Raw genomic sequence first — 20,283 nt, forward strand, 5'->3', positions numbered from 1 at the left:
GAGAAAGTTGAGGAATGCTCACCAAACACTTATTTGGAACATCCCAAATGTGAACAGGCTAATTGGCAACAGGTGGGTGCCATGATTGGGTATAAAAGCAGCTTCCATGAAATGCTCAGTCATTCACAAACAAGGATGGGGCGAGGGTCACCACTTTGTCAACAAATGCGCGAGCAAATTGTCGAACAGTTTAAGAACATTTCTCAACGAGCTATTGCAAGGAATTTAGGGATTTCACCATCTACGGTCCGTAATATCATCAAAAAGTTCAGAGAAACTGGAGAAATCACTGCACGTAAACGATGATATTACGGACCTTCGATCCCTCAGGCGGTACTGCATCAAAAAGCGACATCAGTGTGTAAAGGATATCACCACATGGGCTCAGGAACACTTCAGAAAACTACTGTCAGTAACTACAGTTGGTCGCTACATCTGTAAGTGCAAGTTATAAGTCTACTATGCAAAGCGAAAGCCATTTATCAACAACACCCAGAAACGCAGCCGTCTTCGCTGGGCCCGAGCTCATCTTAGATGGACTGATGCAAAGTGTAAAAGTGTTCTGTGGTCTGACGAGTCCACATTTCAAATTGTTTTTGGAAACAAAGAGGAAAAGAACCAACCGGATTGTTATGGCCGCAAAGTTCAAAAGCCAGCATCTGTGATGGTATGGGGGTGTATTAGTGCCCTAGGCATGAGTAACTTACACATCTGTGAAGGCACCATTAATGCTGAGAGGTACATACAGGTTAATGGAGCAACATATGTTGCCATCCAAGCAACGTTATCAAGACAATGCCAAGCCACGTGTTACAACAGCGTGGCTTCATAGTAAAAGAGTGCGGGTACTAGACTGGCCTGCCTGTAGTCCAGACCTGTCTCCCATTGAAAATGTATGACGCAATATGAAGCGTAAAATGCCACAACGGAGACCCCGGACTGTTGAACAACTTAAGCTGTACATCAAGCAAGAATGGGAAATAATTCCACCTGAAAAGCTTTAAAAAATGGTTTCCTCAGCTCCCAAATGTTTACTGAGTGTTGTTAAAAGGAAAGGCCATGTAATACAGTGGTAAACATGCCCCTGTGCCAACTTTTTTGCAATGTGTTGCTGCCATTAAATTCTAAGTTAATAATTATTTGCCCGAAAAAATTAGGTTTCTCAGTTCCAACATTAAATATCTTGTCTTTGCAGTATATTCATTTGGAAATAAGTTAAAAAGGATTTGCAAATCATTATATTCTGTTTTTATTTACCATTTACACAACGTGCCAACTTCACTGGTTGTAGGTTTTGTACACGGGGATTGTGAACAATAGGCAACATTCCCAAAAAGTGTAGTTCCCCTTGAAATACTGAGCTACTGTCACCCTATTGTCATGTTCATTCGGTTATTTTAAAAATAACTCCACCCTCTAGCTCCCGTCGACTTCCCTATCTGTATCTGTGATGCTTCTTCTTCTCTTGTTCTTCTGGGAATTGTGTCCAAGCCGTCTGGGAAGAATGGCAGAAGATAATGAGGTGCCATGAACTAAACAAAGAGTCAGAGACAATTGCAATGTTTCTCGTTGAATATTTTTGCTGGATTTCCGAAACAACGCGGGGGAAGGTTGTTGCGAGATGTAGTATAAAGAGATGCATCAAAAATGCACCGTTTCGTTACAACAGTGTTTTTTTTGTGTTGTGGTTGTAGTGGTGTCGAGTGCATATTGGTTTCCTTCTTCTTTCTCGTGGAAGTTGGACGTGTGAGAAGGCAAACTGACACGTGTGAGAGGCTGAGCGACAATTAATGAGACGTAAAAGTGTGGCCTTGAACCTCAAATTGGCCTTTTGTTGTTGTTTCTTTGCCGCATCTGCTGTCGAGTTCAATTAAGGGAGACACTTTTCTCCCGTGGCGGCTGAGGAAAACGGCCGGCTGCGGTAATCAAAGTCAAAAATCTAAACTGCATTCAACCTGGCCCGTGCATGCTAAAGCACGTCGGGCTTGTGCCGTGTCGCAAGTTACCACAAGCTTGCGTGTGCTGCGCTTGCATCTGATAAGCTGCAGAATCTAAAGCTTCCATTTTGGATGCTTGCTTATTACGTTAACACTTTGAAAGCGCCGTTGCAGAGGAGTGGGATGATGATGACGATGGGATGTGGAATGGAGGTGTCAAACTGGGAGCAGACAAACACGCGTAAAAGGTGTGTCACTTCCTGCCTGGAGGGCCTGGGTCAGATCTGGAAAGTGAAGCGGGACCACGTTGCCACAAGGATTATGTTAAAAGGTTCCCGATTGATTATTGGTGAAAAAAGTAAAAACAATCATTAACCCTTGTGTAATGTTCATATTGTTGTTACTCAGCCAGCGTTTGTGGGTCTGATGGACCTTTTGCATTTTGTGGCTTTTAATGCCTCACAATCAAACACTTTTATGTTAAAATACTGAACAGATGTTTACCTTATCCCAATAAACATCTGTTCAGTATTTTAATATAAAAGTGTTTGACTGTGAGGCATTAAAAGCCACAAAATGCAACGGGTCCATCAGACCCACAAACGCTGGCTGAGTAACTACAATATGAACGTTGCACGGAAAATGTCTCTGCCAGTTTCTGCATCCCACAGGGATTCTTCTTTTGTGTTTCTGCACCTGCGGTTCCCACACAAGGTTGCAACATTGTCTGTCAACACTGTCTGCTCTCATTTTCTCGCACATTTGACCCTTTGATGTTCTGTGTACCTACACTCTGTCCTCCTCCTGTCTAGGCCTGCTGTGTGTGTGTGTGTGTGTGTGTGTGTGTGTGTGTGTGTGTGTGTGTGTGTGTGTGTGTGTGTGTGTGTGTGTGTGTGTGTGTGTGTGTGTGTGTGTGTGTGTGTGTGTGTGTGTGTGTGTGTGTGTGTGTGTGTGTGTGTGTGTGTGTGGTACAAAGAACATCAATTTTTACACTTCTATTAGCCCTGGTCCAGTGGACTTATATGTAATATAAATGTGTAGGGGGGGTGTATGGTGTGTAGGGCTGCAACTAACGATTAATTTGATAATCGATTAATCTGTCGATTATTACTTCGATTGATCGATTAATAATCGGATAAAAGAGACAAACTACATTTCTATCCTTTCCAGTATTTTATTGAAAAAAAACAGCATACTGGCACCATACTTATTTTGATTATTGTTTCTCAACTGTTTGTACATGTTGCAGTTTATAAATAAAGGTTCATAAAAAAATAAAAATATAATAAAAAATTGCCTTTGCGATGACTAAATTAATCGCCAACTATTTTTTATAATCGATTTTAATCGATTTAATCGATTAGTTGTTGCAGCCCTAATGGTGTGTGGTCATTAAATATGTATTCTGATATATTTTCTTCACAGAAAATGAGCCAAAGTCAGTGAGTCTCAGTTTGAAAAATGTATTAATTGTATCATTTTTCTTTGAATAGAAAATAAAAACGGGTCCCACAGACCCGAACATCACACAAGGGTTAACACAATCCATACCAAGAAGTGGTTTCCCTCCCATTTATTCATATTTAAACACACGTTTTGTAACGATCTGGGCGCATAGTGATGCGGGGGTCGTTCTCCCAAGATGCAGACGGACTTCGGACACAGTGTGCAGATAGAAAATTATTTATTTTAGCAATAAATCAGGCGGGAACAAACAAAAGCGTGCTCATAACACGGAAGGCAAAATCTAAGGGGGCTAGCGTGGGAGCTAGTAAACAAGAGGAGCTTAGCGTGGAAGCTAAGATACCAAAACAGGAATCAAACCGTCGTTAACTGATGCTTGTAGCAAATTAGGAAGCCAGACTGACTGACCGGCAAAGTCAGGATTAAATAGTGCTCTGATTAGTGCTCGGGAAACGGGTGAGGTTTTGTTAGCTTTTAAAACTGTTTTAACTTTAAGTAGCATTGTTAAATGGAAATTAAAATAATGCTAACAGCGAGAATGCCAACGGCATTAGGTCACCAGTGTGAATTGCAGATTGTGTTAATGGGAACATCTGGTGCTTTATTAGACAGGTGCTAAATCCCGATGATATGTAAAGTGCTAACCGTTGATATGCGAAGAGATGCTAAAATGCTAAGAGACTTGAGTACTGAAACCTCTTTAAATATTCGTAACCATAGACATCTTATAAGTAGACGCAGCATAGAGCGCTACTGCATACTGGCGCTGACGAGACGTGGGGCCGCCATCTTGGAGTGGTGATCCGCTCCACTCAGTGCAATTCATTTGGCAGGAGCAATGAACTGTCAGCGCATTTAATTCATTTTACCTCACTGAATACCACTGATTTTCACGCGTTTTTTTGTCATACGTGTAGCTATGATAAAGGACACATGTTTTATTATTCATAGTTTGCTTAACAGTAATAGAATATTCTTATATGCTAGAAGTGACCAGACGTCCGAGATCAAAACTAGGAATATAAACCCAGAGAAGGGGGGAAAAAAACGGTCAGCTATTTTGAAGTTGAAGAAACAATATGATTAGGTTATATATACATGCGTATATCCTACATAAACAATGTATGAATACACTAGATATCTATGTATATCTTATAGACTGTATCTCTGTTGCTGCAGCAGCAGAGATTATTCTGTTTTGACACTTTGTATTGCTATTTTGTATTACATTTATCCCTTAAATGATAATGTTTACAGTGATTGTTTTATATGTATTTTTTATGTATGTCTGCCAAATACTTAAACATAAACATATATAAACACCTGAAAGTCTTTATATCAGCTAAAACCACCAATATATTTCACTGGATTCAGAATAAAACCAAATTCTGTCTTACCCAACAATGTTAGTATTTGAATATTGTTACTTGAAGACTTATTCCTGGTTACAATTATACTGTTAAGAAAGTATTGTCTTATACTTTGCCTAAAATGAGAATGCATCATAATCAGTGGCGGCTGGTGAATTTTGTTTTAGGTGGGGCTGAAAGTTTGTAAACCAAACCCCTGTAGGGGGGTCATCCTCCCCCAGAAGATTTCTTTGTGATTTTCACATACAAATATTGAAGATCTTTGCTCCTTCTCAACTCTGTGGTAATATTCTTTTCACAAAATACAACCAATAGTACGTTAATGTTGAATCTTACTTGTGAAAGGTAATCCCCCGATTCCTATTTTCAACAGTCCGCTCATTTGAGCAGGAAAACGCTGAACACCATCTTTGTTTTCTACCTGTCAACTGTCAGTTTAGGCTGCTCGCCGGCTGCTCATCACCACTTCAGCCAATGCTGCATCTACTTTTAAGATGTCTATGTTCGTAACTGTCATACAAGTTACTATGGGTGTGGGAAAAAATCGATTCAAATTCAAATCGCGATTCTCACGTTGTACGATTCAGTATCGATTCTCATTTTTCACAAATCGATTTTTATTTTTATTTTTTTATTTTTTTTATTAATCAATCCAACAAAATAATTCAAAGCAATACCATAACAATGCAATCCAATTCCAAAACCAAACCCGACCCAGCAACACTCAGAACTGCAATAAACAGAGCAATTGAGAGGAGACACAAACACCACACAGAACAATCCAAAAGTAGTGAAACAAAAATGAATATTATCAACAACAGTATCAATTGTAGTAACAATTTCAACATAGCACTGATTAAAAATCCCTTATTGACATTATCATTAGACATTTATAAAAAAAAAAAAAAGAACAATAGTGTGACAGTGGCTTACACTTGCATCGCATCTCTTAAGCTTGACAACACACTGTGTCCAATATTTTCACAAAGATAAAATAAGTCATATTTTTGGTTCATTTAATAGTTCAAACAAATGTACATTATTGCAATCAGTTGATAAAACATTGTCCTTTACAATTTTAAAAGCTTTTTACAAAAATCTACTACTCTGCTTGCATGTCAGCAGACTGGGGTAGATCCTGCTGAAATCTATGTATTGAATGAATAGAGAATTGTTTTGAATCGGAAAAATATAGTTTTTGAATCGAGAATCGCGTTGAATCGAAAAAAATCGATTTATAATCGAATCGTGACCTCAAGAATCGATATTGAATCGAATCGTGAGACTTCAAAGATTCGCAGCCCTACAAGTTACCTTCTGTACCAAAATACAACTACTCAACCCTTGATGCAACACGTACAGTGCTAGGCTTGGCTATTTGACCTAAAAAACAAACAAACAAACACATACATGACTAGAAATTGGTAAAGTAAAACTTTTAAGGTGACGTTATACACAAAGTCAAGGTGAAGGAAGCTCCGTAAACAATATGGTGGAATAGCTCTGTCATACATCCTAAGATATTCACTATGAAAAAGACGTTTATATGCGCATCTCGTCTATTTATAGGGCCTGCATAGAGGGGGAGAAACCATCAACAATCATTGCAGCTATAGAATATGATGCGGTTGGGTTGCCTCTTGGGGAGGAGGTGATTGATTCATCCCTGTAAGAAGATCCACAGTCCTGGCTCTCTGTGACTTTGAGCCGGGGAGATTTTCATCTACGAGTAAACACTTTGACTTTGCGAGTATGCGTGGAAAACCCTCTGGACACAACTCCAGATCCACACTTGAGTCCATATAGTTAATTAAGGAAATGTGGCGTGTGTGTGTGTGTGTGTGTGTGTGTGTGTGTGTGTGTGTGTGTGTGTGTGTGTGTGTGTGTGTGTGTGTGTGTGTGTGTGTGTGTGTGTGTGTGTGTGTGTGTGTGTGTGTGTGTGTGTGTGTGTGTGTGTGTGTGTGTGTGTGTTGCTAATTGCAGCGCCGTTTGCTCAGGCCATTTGTTTTCCCGCCGGGAACGAAGATTCTTCTGAGTGGTGCCAAAGTCTTTCATGTGTCTAGCCACAGACACCACATCAGTTTACATGGCGGGTCATGATGATACTCACTCAGGACACTCCATTAGGTACACAACTAATGAGGTCCAATACAACAGCTGTCCAAAGATGCTGGATTGGATTTCTTTGTTTCCTGGCACACCTTTTTTTTTAAATCCTCTAATCAAAACGTACACGAGCACGCCAAAGCGAAGAGCCTCAACGCTAAACAGGAAGTGGATTTTATCATCTCACGCCATCCACCCCGACGAAAGGAAACTCCTCGCTCGTAGTCACGCCCTCTTTTTTTGCAGCCCTTTTTTCTTTTTTCATGTCTGCATGTGATGAGTGTGAGATGAGGGAGGCAAAGCATGCCGGGAGCTTGTGAGTGCAAACGAAGCCCTCATTTGCACACCAAGCACCCGTGTATGCTCTGATTTGTGGTTCAATTGTTAGAAAAAAAAGTACTGTGCTTGGACAAAAATGGCGTCAAAACAATGCCAGAATTCTTGCACGAGTGTGTGCAAACTCATTTTGCACTCGCGCTGCCTCTCTGTGTGTTTAAAGCAGTTTTCCTCTATTATTTTCTGTTACGCCTCTTCCCCCCCAGGAGGACAAAAACATTTTGCGCCCCCCGCTCGCCTCCACGACTATAAATAGTATCAATTATCTAAAACATTGCTATATGTACACCTCTGCATAACATTGTATCCTTCAATCAATCAATCAAAGTTTATTTATGTAGCCCGTAATCACCAGTGTCTCAAAGGGCTGCACAAACCACTTAATAACAAGAAAACAAACAAAAGCAACAAAATAGATCAACTTATAACAATTAATAACTTTGTTTAACATTTTTTTTGGGTTGTAACAGAAAAAATTTAAAGTGAATCAATGTCCCTAAAATTTAAAAAAATTTAAAATCCTTATTTAAACTATACACATTTTTAACTGATTTGCATCGCACCATTTGATACCAAAAAAAAACAAAAAACAAAATTCAACATTAACATTTTTATTTTCTCAAACTAATTTTGAGGTTGTTTTTGGCGATGTTTACAAATTTGGGGAATAAATCATTCCCTCAATTTCCCTGTAAACAAGGAGGCTCTGAGGGCAAAAATCGAAGGATTTACATTTTTTGCTTTGATGTAGTTATCATGTACTAATGACGTTGTTCTGCTCAAATAATTATATCCGGATCAGATTCAGAATCAGCTTTTTTGGCCGGGTATGTTGAACACACTAGGAATTTGACTTGGTAGACCGTGCTCTCTTTGTTCAATGTAAACAATATTTACGATTAACTAAAGATATAAACAAGTACTTAAATAACTAATATCCATCCATCCATCCATTTTATACCGCTTGTCCCTTTTTGGGTTCGCGGGGGTGCTAGGTTAATATATAATTGTGCAATGGTGACTAGAGCAAAAACAAAAAGATGAGGTGAACATGAATTAGTACATTCACACTGACAGATTATGTAAACAATGTAACTGTCAATAGCACTCACCATAAATACACTGAGAAAATTACAGTTAGTTAATGTAATCGGTATTGGTATAGGCCGATCTCGCTTATTGATGATCGATATTGAGTCGGTAGCATAAAAACCCTGATCGGAACATCCTTCGTTGCAGTAATATCACACTTTGCTGGGTTCTGTTAGAAATGGAAAGGCTGATAAACGCCACATCATCTACAAAACCCAAAACCAGTGAAGTTGGCACGTTGTGTAATTCGTAAATAAAAACCGAATACAATGATTTGCAAATCCTTTTCAACTTATATTCAATTGAATAGACTGCAAAGACAAGATATTTAATGTTCCAACTGAGAAACTTTTTTTTGTGTGCAAATAATCATGTACTTAGAATTTAATGGCAGCAACACATTGCAAAAAAGTTGGCACGGGGGCATGTTTACCACTGTGTTACATGGCCTTTCCTTTTACCAACACTCAGTAAACGTTTGGGAACTGAGGAGACCAATTTTTGACGCTTTTCAGGTGGAATTCTTTCCCATTCTTGCTTGATGTACAGCTTAAGTTGTTCAACAGTCCGGGGTCTCCGTTGTGCTATTTTAGGCTTCATAATGCGCTACACATTTTCAATGGGAGACAGGTCTGGACTACAGGCAGGCCAGTCTAGTACCCGCACTCTTTTACTATGAAGCCACGTGGCTTGGCATTGTCTTGCTGAAATAAGCAGGGGCGTCCATGATAACGTTGCTTGGATGGCAACATATGTTGCTCCAAAACCTGTATGTACTTTGCAGCCTTTATGGTGCCTTCACAGATGTGTAAGTTACCCATGCCTTGGGCACTAATACACCCCCATACCATCACAGATTCTGGCTTTTGAACTTTGAGCCTAGAACAAGCCGGATGGTTCTTTTCCTCCAAAAACAATTTAAAATGTGGACTCGTCAGACCACAAAACACTTTTACACTTTACATCAGTCCATCTTAGATGAGCTCGGGCCCAGAAAAGCCGGCGGCGTTTCTGGGTGTTGTTGATAAATGGCTTTGGCTTTGCATAGTAGAGTTTTAAACTTGCACTTACAGATGTAGCGACAAACTGTAGTTACTGACAGTGGTTTTCTGAAGTGTTCCTGAGCCCGTGTGGTGATCTTTTACACACCGATGTCGCTTTTTGATGCAGTTTCGCCTGAGGAATCCAAGGTAACGGGCATTCAATGTTACGTGCAGTGATTTCTCCAGATTCTCTGAACCTTTTGATGATATTACAGACCTTTTAGATGGTGAAATCCCTAAATTCCTTGCAATAGTTCGTTGAGAAATGTTGTTCTTAAACTGTTCGACAATTTGCTCACGCATTTGTTCACAAAGTGGTGACCCTCGCCCCATTCTCGTTTGTGAATGACTGAGCATTTCATGGAAGCTGCTTTTTATACCCAATCATGGCACCCACCTGTTCCCAATTAGCCTATTCACCTGGGGCCGTACTTATCAAGCTTCTTAGAATTACTCCTAAGAAGTCTGCTAAGAGTTGACTTAAGAGTAAATAAATTATTCGCTGAAAGCTGCACTTAAAAGTTAGTTATCAAGCGTCTTACTCACACTTTCAGCGAAATGTAGGACTGAATCTTAAGTGTCACACTCAGAGCTGAATTACGACATTACTATGTGCTGTAAACGCAATTTTAGGTGACGTCATTTCTGTGTCCATAGAAATGACCAATCACGGAAGGGAATCCGTTGTCTAAGAATAAAGAAATATCTTGGAAATATTTAAGTGGACAATGGGAGTGTATATTTTGACAATAAACTACAAAATAATACAAAACAAACTAGTCCCCGCCGGCACTCACGCTACCGCTCCCTCTCTTCTCTCGCCCACACACTCACTGACGTCACTCACCTCACGGCCACACACATACGCTACTGTCATAACATTTTCTTTCCAATTCATTAATTAGGCAACTAATTTGAAACTGGTGTGGGTGGCTCTATATATACTAGCCCACTGCAGACACATGCAGAAATCAACAAGGAATCGAAAAGTATTAAATCTGTGACAAAAATAATATCCGCTCTGTCTAAACGATACCGTTTGATCAGCTGCTCGTCATCAAAAAAAACAAAACATTGTTCCGTTCCCTGAACGTTGGCGCACGTCTCTCTCGCCTCAGTGCCATCCCCTGCTGGCAACTCCTAACCACTTAAGACACCTCTGAAGGTCTCTTAAATATCGTGGAGAGTAGGAGTGATTCTTAGACTTAAGAACGTTGATAAAAAGCTTTTATTCTTAAGTTTGAGAGTAGGACTAAATTTCGCAAATTCTCAGGACTTAAGTGTAAAATGGCACTCTAAGAAGCTTGATAAGTACGACCCGTGATGTTCCAAATAAGTGTTTGATGAGCATTCCTCAACTTTCTCAGTCTTTTCTGCCACTTGTGCCAGCTTTTTTGAAACATGTTGTAGGCATCAAGTTCCAAATGAGCTAATATTTGCAAAAAATAACAGAGTTTTCCAGTTCGAATGTTAAGTATCTTGTCTTTGCAGTCTATTCAATTGAATATAGGTTGAAAAGGATTTGCAAATCATTTTCTGTTTTTATTTACTATTTACACAACGTGCCAACTTCACTGGTTTGGGGTTGTTGTACTACGATGTGTTCTTTTGCAGGATCCCTGTGTAAAAGGGGCTAGTAATAAAAATGTTTCCGTTGCACAGGCAGCTGGCCTCTCAGCAGGGGACAAGTAAAAAGTCAGGTATGCAGAGATGCCTTCAGTCTCTTTGGAACTCATTAGCACAGACTGGTCGGGGTCCACTTCCTGTTTGGTGGCTGTCTCCTTGTCCTGGTCCTTCACTTCAGTGCACTTTTAGTCCCGCAAACATGCTGAACTCCCGCAGGGCCGCCTGATTGTTTTCAACAGCCCGGGGGGAAAGAAGCCTGACACCACCGCACGCCATCATAGCAGAGGTGTTTTGTTTTGAGAAGCCTTTCAGCAGCCATCATGCATGTTCCAAATGTGATGATAAAAGCGCACAGCATTCCCGTTTTGTGACCCAAATCCTGCCGCGTTACGGCCGTGGCAAATCTCGTACTGTCGTGATATAATGCGCTGGGAGTGTCATTGGGTGTCACCTTTGGTGTCAGCGTACAAGGTCTGGCCTTGTCCCTGTCCACTCGGATCAGCTTCAGAACCTGCTGACTTTAATGTTCTGCAGCAGAGGCGTGTGTTGCATTGAAGCAGCGGCGGTCCACTGCGGTGGATCAGACAATTATTCGCCTAAAAAAGAAAGAAAAGAAGGCTCCTTTCGCAGCCTTAACGAGTTGGATCGTATCGCTTAACGTGCCTTGCGTCATTAAAGTGAATGTCTTTTTCTACTTGGAGACATAAAACACGACACTCGGGTCATTAAGTGGGTTGATGCTTGGTTTTGATCAGATTTCTCAGCGTATTGCCATGTACCTTATCTGCTGCAGTCTTCTGCTCTTTGCCGCTGCAGTCCCTTTTCTTGCTGCCCTCAGTCTCCTCAAAAGCTTGTTCTGACTGAAGCGTTCAATTAGGCATTTTTTAAGATAACGACCACAACAAACTTGCTGCTATTGTTGTAACCTTGATAAAGATGCCAATAAATGCTTTAAAATGTAGTATCGGAAATTATCGGTATCGGTTTCAAAAAATAAAAAGTATGACTTTTTAAAACGTCGCTGTACGGAGTGGTACACGGACATAGGGAGAAGTACAGAGCGCCAATAAACCTTAAAGGCACTGCCTTTGCGTGCCGGCCCAACCACATAATATCTACGGCTTTTCACACACACAAGTGAATGCCACGCATACTTGTTCAACAGCCATACAGGTCACACTGAGGGTGGCCGTATAAACAACTTTAACACTGTTACAAATATGCGCCACACTGTGAACACACAACAAAAAAGAATGACAAACACATTTCGGGAGAACATCCGCACCGTGACACAACATAAACACAACAGACATATACCCAGAACCCCTTGCAGCACTAACTCTTCCAGGATGCTACAATATACACCCCCCCCCCCCGCTACCCCGCCCACCTCAACCTCCCCATGCTCCAAATTCCAAGCTGCTGTTTTGATGCATGTTAAAAAAAATAATGCACTTGGTGACTTCAATAATAAATATGGCAGTGCCATGTTGGCATTTTTTTCCCCATAACTTGAGTTGATTTATTTTGAAAAACCTTGTTACGTTGTTTAATGCATCCAGCGGGGCATCACAACAAAATTAGGCATACTAATGTGTTAATTCCACGACTGTATATATCGGTATCGGTTGATATCGGAATCGGTAATTAAGAGTTGGACAATATCGGATATCGGCAACAAAGCCATTATCGGACATCTCTAAACTTTGACTACGGTGTGCTTTCTCTTTGTTCAACTGATACTTTTTGTGTGGTGCTAGTAGCCCGGGGGCCAATAACAACTTTTGCTTGACAATATATTGACCTACAAATTAATGCCAATAAACGATATTGTTGTCATTATTTTTATGAGGTTAAATTAACCATCGGCGGCGGCGGGGATCACTCCAAACGAGTATGATTGTCCTCCTGTTGGTGGGATTGCCTTCAGGAGAACGCCTGTGCGTGAAATCTTTTAAAGTGGGGAACTGGTGCACAGACAGCCACCACGCTGTCCTTGGCAAAGAGAAGGCCAGGGTCCAATGGCATGGAGACCAAGACAATTGGGGGCCCATCTTTGCTGCAGCCTTCTTCCGCCTTTGTGACCGTTGTGGAGCTTCTATGCAACCATCATCCGCCCACTCCGCCGTTGAGGTCTTTTTAAATAATGACAATACCTAATAGTAATGCACGAATATCCTTTTGACGATGACGATGAAGCGGGGGGTGTATATTGTAGCGTCCCGGAAGAGTTAGTGCTGCAAGGGGTTCTGGGTATTTGTCCTGTTGTGTTACGGTGCGGATGTTCTCCCAAAATGTGTTTGTCATTCTTGTTTGGTGTGTGTTCACAGTGTGGCGCATATTTGTAACAGTGTTAAAGTTGTCTATACGGCCACCCTCAGTGTGACCTGAATGGCTGTTGACCAAGTATGCACTTGTGTGTGTGTGAAAAGCCGTAGGTATTATGTGATTGGGCCGGCTACGCAAAGGCAGTGCCTTGAAGGTTTTTTGGCGCTCTGTACTTCTCCCTACGTCCGTGTACACAGCGGCGTTTTAAAAAGTCATACATTTTACTTTTTGAAACCGATACCGATCTTTTCCGATATTACATTTTAAAGCATTTATCGGCCGATTATATCGGCAATCCGATATTATCGGACATCTCTAATCTTTACCTATGTGAAGTATTTCAATGTAGCCTATTGCCACATTTCTTTGAACAGTAAACCTTGCTTGCCTCACCATCAGCAACTGTTAGACGAGCCGTATTGTAGTGAATCACACCTGAGCCATCATAAATTAACCAAATCTTTATTGGACATGTGGAAGTAAACAATGTGATAAAGAACATTTTACAACAATCAATCTAGGGATCTAGATATCTGGTCAGGACACTCCTCTCTCTTTTAGCTTCACCTTCATTGTCCATTCTTGCAATCCTGCCTGTGCTTGTAGGCTGAAATTGGCGGTCGGACTGGACGGCCGGCAACGACTTCATGGCTTCACAGTAGTTACGGAGTACAAAACCAAGCATTGAGTAATCGCTCGACATACATGGCGGACAATAACTGATACAGTCTGCTTTGCCAGTCCAAATGCATTCTCTGTTTTCCGTAGTCTTCCCTCGTCGGCCAGGTAATACAAAGTCTCCCCTTCGACAAATGGACAAAGTTTTTCGCGTAAAAGAACCACAGCTGACCTGGACATTTCAAAGTTCTCCTGCCGTTCCTCTGGCACAACACACTCGTTGACAAACATATCCCACCAGGCTGCCGTTCTTCCAGGCCTTATCCAAAGCCGTAGCTCAACATCGCTATGTTGCCGTCTGAGATGGGTTGTATCCAAAATAGCTGCAATCTCTTAAGGTATTCATGTGTGATTTCTACAAGCGCCTGTACATGTAGAAGAAGGAGAAACACGGGCATGTCTGGATGATTCGCCTCCATCTTTCTAGTGGTTACCTCCGAGTGGAAACCGGTTGTTGTGAAGCTGGCTGTGGCGCGTTCTTTCTGACGTCACTTCCTCTCCAAACTCCGTTTATAAACGATCAATGAGTCCATACAGAGCTAAGAGCCAGAGATTCAAGAAATACACGGCGCATTTACCCGTTTAAAAACATTTCAGAGGAGGGGAACCTTAAACGTCCTGGGTTCGATCCTGCGCTCGGGATCTTTCTGTGTGGAGTTTGCATGTTCTCCCCGTGACTGCGTGGGTTCCCTCCGGGTACTCCGGCTTCCTCCCACCGCCAAAAACATGCACCTGGGGATAGGTTGATTGGCAACACCTAATTGGCCCTAGTGTGTGAATGTGAGTGTGAATGTTGTCTGTCTATCTGTGTTGGCCCTGCGACTTGTCCAGGGTGTACCCCGCCTTCCGCCCGAATGCAGCTGAGATAGACTCCAGCACCCCCGCGACCCCGAACGGGACAAGCGGTAGAAAATGGATGGATGGATGGGAACCTTAAAAACGATGGCTGACACGGGGTTTAGGCTAAATAATTATTTGTTTAAGGAGTTATCCGGCTTAATGTAGACATGGCCTAAAAGTAAGGGTTAAGAAACCAAACAAATCTTAGAACTACAAACCAATTTTCGTAAGTCTCTTGTTTTTGTCTTTTTATTTTCAAAAACAAGACAGAACCTCATGTGAGTGGTCTTAGAGGTGGGAGGTGCTCACAGCCGCACCTGGTGCTCGTTGGAAAGAGTAATACCTGCTTTCATGTCAGTCTCCAAAAGTCTCTCCGCTAGATTTGTTTCTTGTGGCTTTTTGTTGTTGTTGATAGAGACTATCTCAGATTACTTGTAACTATAGCAGCAAAGTGAGTAAGTGGATCCCTTCTGCTGTGTCTTCTTATTCTCTGGCAGACCGGGTGCATACAATAAGATAAGGATGTCATGGTATGAACAGTTCATATCACGGTTGTTATTGTTATCGCGGTATTGTTAAAAATGCTCAAAAAGTACATATACACACCTTTTCCAGCAGGCACAAGACATTGATACAACATTGATACATACATGTCCTTTAGAAGTGACATTGAAACAACGTTGCAAAATAGTTATATTTTGTAAATTGAGACAACGTTGATGTCCCACGTTGGATCCACGTAGTTATATGCGAAATGACCACATTTCAATGGTCAAATCAACGTCACAACCTGACATTGAATAAACATCATCAAAAAGTATGTGTATTAACAGCATCACCTGGTACATGTTGGTGTGTTCACAGCGTTTTCAGCCTGGTAAGTTGCCAGCTTTTTTTAAACATGTTGCAGACATCAAATTACAAATGAGCTAATATTTGCAAAAAAAAAAAGACAGTTTCTCAGTTCAAACATTAAATATTTTGTCTTTGCAGTCTATTCAATTGAATATAAGTTCAAAAGGATTTGTATTCTGTTTTTATTTACCATGTACACAACGTGCCAACTTCACTGGTTTTGGGCTTTGTATTTGTCCGGCCCCCAAAACTAAATAAATGGATGTGAGAAATAAGTTTCATTGCATGTCTTGTTCGGATTGAAGTGTTCATAGAGACATTTTTCAACAACTACCTCAAAATGTTTTTTGTTGCTGTATTAATGACAACGAGGAGGTTCCCTCTTTTGAAATGGATACTTTTTTGGGGTGGTGCCAGAAACTATACCTTGTTGTCAAGTTGGATAATTGATGCCCCGCCTATGTTGTCTTTAATGCCTGAGATTTATTAAGGCGTGTGCAACTCCAAGCGTGTTTGTTCTCAGCACAGGCAGCCTGTTGCGCTGCTCTTTCATAACCACTGACACCCTTCTCGACAGATCTGCGAGCAATTAAACACTCGTGTCAACCGATTGAAGTACAATAAAAAGCTTTCAAATGCGCCTGGAATGAATTAAGATGCGGTGTCTGCGGGGATGCGATCGGCCACAGCTGACGTTGACGGCAATAAAAGTTGAGTTAAAGCGAGCTCCGTCGGCTTGGCTCGTGGTCCCGTCAGCTGATTAGCAGCGTCTCTGATGTCACTGGGGTTTGTGGGTCAAGTGGACGACGCCACGCCCTTCCCCCATTGCTCTTTTTGAAGTTCATAAACAATAACAAGCAAGTCAGCGCTAACATGAGATGTCCTGGCTGGTCCATTGATTCAGCTAGACCAGGGGTCGGCAACCTTTACCACTCAAAGAGCCATTGAGCCATTTTGGCAAGTTTCACAAATTAAAGAAAATAATGGGAGCCACAAAAAAAAAAATTAAATTTAAAATGAAAAACACCGCATACAAAGCTTAAATTGCTTTGTGCTATGTTAACCAGGGGTCTCAGACACACGCACCGGCACGCACCCTAATATGGAAATTTGATGTTAGTGCGGCCCGCGAGTTTTGAATGAATGGCGTTTGATAGCGTCATACTTGCCAATCCTCTCATTATTTCCGGGAGACTCCCGAATATCAAGGCGTGATGGCACTGCTTTTGGCGACCTCTACAGTCTGCCAAAACAGTGTGCCTGCTCGACCACATGTAGAATGCAGCTTCAGCTTGCTCACGTAAGTGACAGCAAGGCGTACTACTTCAACAGCCACACAGCTTACACTGACGGTAGCCGTACAAAAACAACTTTAACACTGTTACGTTACAAATATGCGCCACACTTTGAACCCACACCAAAAAAGAATGACAAACACATTTCTGGAGAACATCTGCACTGTAACACAACATAAACACAACACAACAAATACCCAGAATCCCATGCAGCCCTAACTCTTCCGCTCAACCGACGCACGGAGGGGGGGAGGGTTGATGTGTGGGGGGGTTTGGTGGTAGCGGGGGTGTATAATCTAGACCGGAAGAGTTAGGGCTGCATGGGATTCTGGGTATTGGTTGTGTTGTGTTACACTACCGTCAGTGTAAGCTGTGTGGCTGATGAGTAAGTATGCTTTGCTGTCTCCTACGTGTGCAAGTAAAAGCTACATACAACATGTGGCCGGGCTGGCATGCTGTTAGTAAATGCTATAGAGGACAATTACTGCAGTGCATTCAGGGCACGCCCTTTATTTAGTAATTAGAGTGAAAATAGGATTATAATTGCCCTTGGAGATTTCTTAGACAGTCACTGAGATCCACAAGTGAAAATAGGATTGTAATTGCCCTTGGAGATTTCTTAGACAGCCACTGAGATCCACAAGTCTCCTGGGAAAATTGGGGGGTCGGCAAGTATGCAGCTGAGCCGCATCAGAGTGGTCAAAGAGCCGCGGGTTGCCGACCCCTGAGCTAGACCGTGGGTCAGCAACCCTCGGCTTTCTCGGCTCTTTACTGCCGCCCTAGTGGCTCCGTAGAGCATTTTTAAAAAAGGATTGAAAATGGAAAAAGATGGGGGGGGGAAATCATTATTTTGTTTTAGTATGTTTTTTGTTTGAGGACAAACATGGCACAAATTGTTAGAAAGTCCACTGTTTAATATGTTTGTGTGTATGCTTCACTGATGAGAGTGTTTGGTGAACATCGTTTAGTCCTACTAATTTCGGCGGTTCTTGAACTCACCATGGTGTGGACTGTGACGCAACAGTTTGTTTACATGTAAAATCTTCCACTCCTTCTTTGTCTCATTTTGTCCACCAAAAGTTTCATGCTGTGCATGAATGCAAAACGATGCGCTTTGTTGATGTTATTGACTTGTTGGAGTGCTAATCAAGCATATTTGGTCAGTGCATGACTGCAGGCTAATCAATGCCAACATGCTATTTTGGTATGTACATATTGCATCATTATGCCTCGTTTGTAGAGATGTGTGGGTGTGTGTATATATATGTATGTGTATGTATGTGTATATATATGTGTGTGTATGTATGTATATATGTGTGTGTGTGTGTGTGTGTGTGTGTGTGTGTGTGTGTGTGTGTGTGTGTGTGTGTGTGTGTGTGTGTATATGTATATATATATGTGTGTGTGTGTATATGTATGTATAAGTGTGTGTGTATATATGTATGTATATATGTGTGTGTGTGTGTGTGTGTGTGTGTGTGTGGGTATATATGTATGTATATGTGTGTGTGTGTATATGTGCATATATATGTGTGTGTATATATGTATGTATGTATATATGTGTGTGTATATGTATATATGTGTGTGTATGTACTGTATGTATGTATGTATGTATGTGTATGTATATATATATATATATATATATATATATATATATATATATATATATATATATATATATATATATTAGGGGTGTGGGAAAAAATCGATTCGAATTCGAATCGCGATTCTCACGTTGTGCGATTCAGAATCGATTCTCTTTTTTAAAAAATCAATTTTTTTATTTTTATTTTTTATTATTACATTTTTTCTTTTTTTTTTTCTTTTTAAATTAATCAATCCAACAAAACAATACACAGCAATACCATAACAATGCAATCCAATTCCAAAACCAAACCTGACCCAGCAACATTCAGAAGTGCAATAAACAGAGCAATTGAGAGGAGACACAAACACCACACAGAACAAACCAAAAGTAGTGAAACAAAAATCAATATTATCAACAACAGTATCAATAAGAGTTACAATTTCAACATAGCAGCGATTAAAAATTCCTCATTGACATTATCATTAGACATTTATAAAATTTTTTTAAAAAGAACAATAGTGTCACAGTGGCTTTCACAAAGATAAAATTTGTCATATTTTTGGTTCATTTAATAGTTAAAACAAATTTACATTATTGCTGTCAGTTGATAAAACATTGTCCTTTACAATTATAAAAGCTTTTTACAAAAATCTACTACTCTGCTTGCATGTCAGCAGACTGGGGTAGATCCTGCTGAAATCTATGTATTCCATGAATAGACAATCCTTTTGAATCGGGAAAAAATCGTTTTTGAATCAAGAATCGTGTTGAATTGAAAAAAAAAAAATCGATTTTGAATCGAATCGTGACCCCAAGAATCGATATTGAATCGAATCGTGGGACACCCAAAGATTCACAGCCCTAATATATATATATATATATATATATATATATATATATATATATATATATATATATATATATATATATATATATATATATATATATATATATATATATATATATATATATATATATATATATATATATATATATATATATATATATACATACATACACACATGTATATGTGTGTGTGTGTATTAATATGTAAATATGTGTGTATGTATATATGTATGCATGTGTTTGTATACGTGTGTGTTTATATATGTGCATATGTACACTACCGTTCAAAAGTTTGGAGTCACCCAAACAATTTTGTGGAATAGCCTTCATTTCTAAGAACAAGAATAGACTGTCGAGTTTCAGATGAAAGTTCTCTTTTTCTGGCCATTTTGAGCGTTGAATTGACCCCACAAATGTGATGCTCCAGAAACTCAATTTGCTCAAAGGAAGGTCCGTTTTGTAGCTTCTGTAACGAGCTAAAGTGTTTTCAGATGTGTGAACATGATTGCACAAGGGTTTTCTAATCATCAATTAGCCTTCTGAGCCAATGAGCAAACACATTGTACCATTAGAACACTGGAGTGATAGTTGCTGGAAATGGGCCTCTATACACCTTTGTAGATATTGCACCAAAAAGCAGACATTTGCAGCTAGAATAGTAATTTACCACATTAGCAATGTATAGAGTGTATTTCTTTCAAGTTAAGACTAGTTTCAAGTTATCTTCATTGAAAAGTACAGTGCTTTTCCTTCAAAAATAAGGACATTTCCATGTGACCCCAAACTTTTGAACGCTAGTGTATATAAGTTTTAAAGTAAAAACTGCTTGCATGGCAGCATTGTGTCAATATTGCATCATTTTCTTGTTACATTACACCT

The sequence above is a fragment of the Entelurus aequoreus genome, linkage group LG08, assembly GCF_033978785.1.
Source record: "Entelurus aequoreus isolate RoL-2023_Sb linkage group LG08, RoL_Eaeq_v1.1, whole genome shotgun sequence".
Classification (NCBI taxonomy): Eukaryota; Metazoa; Chordata; class Actinopteri; order Syngnathiformes; family Syngnathidae; genus Entelurus; species Entelurus aequoreus.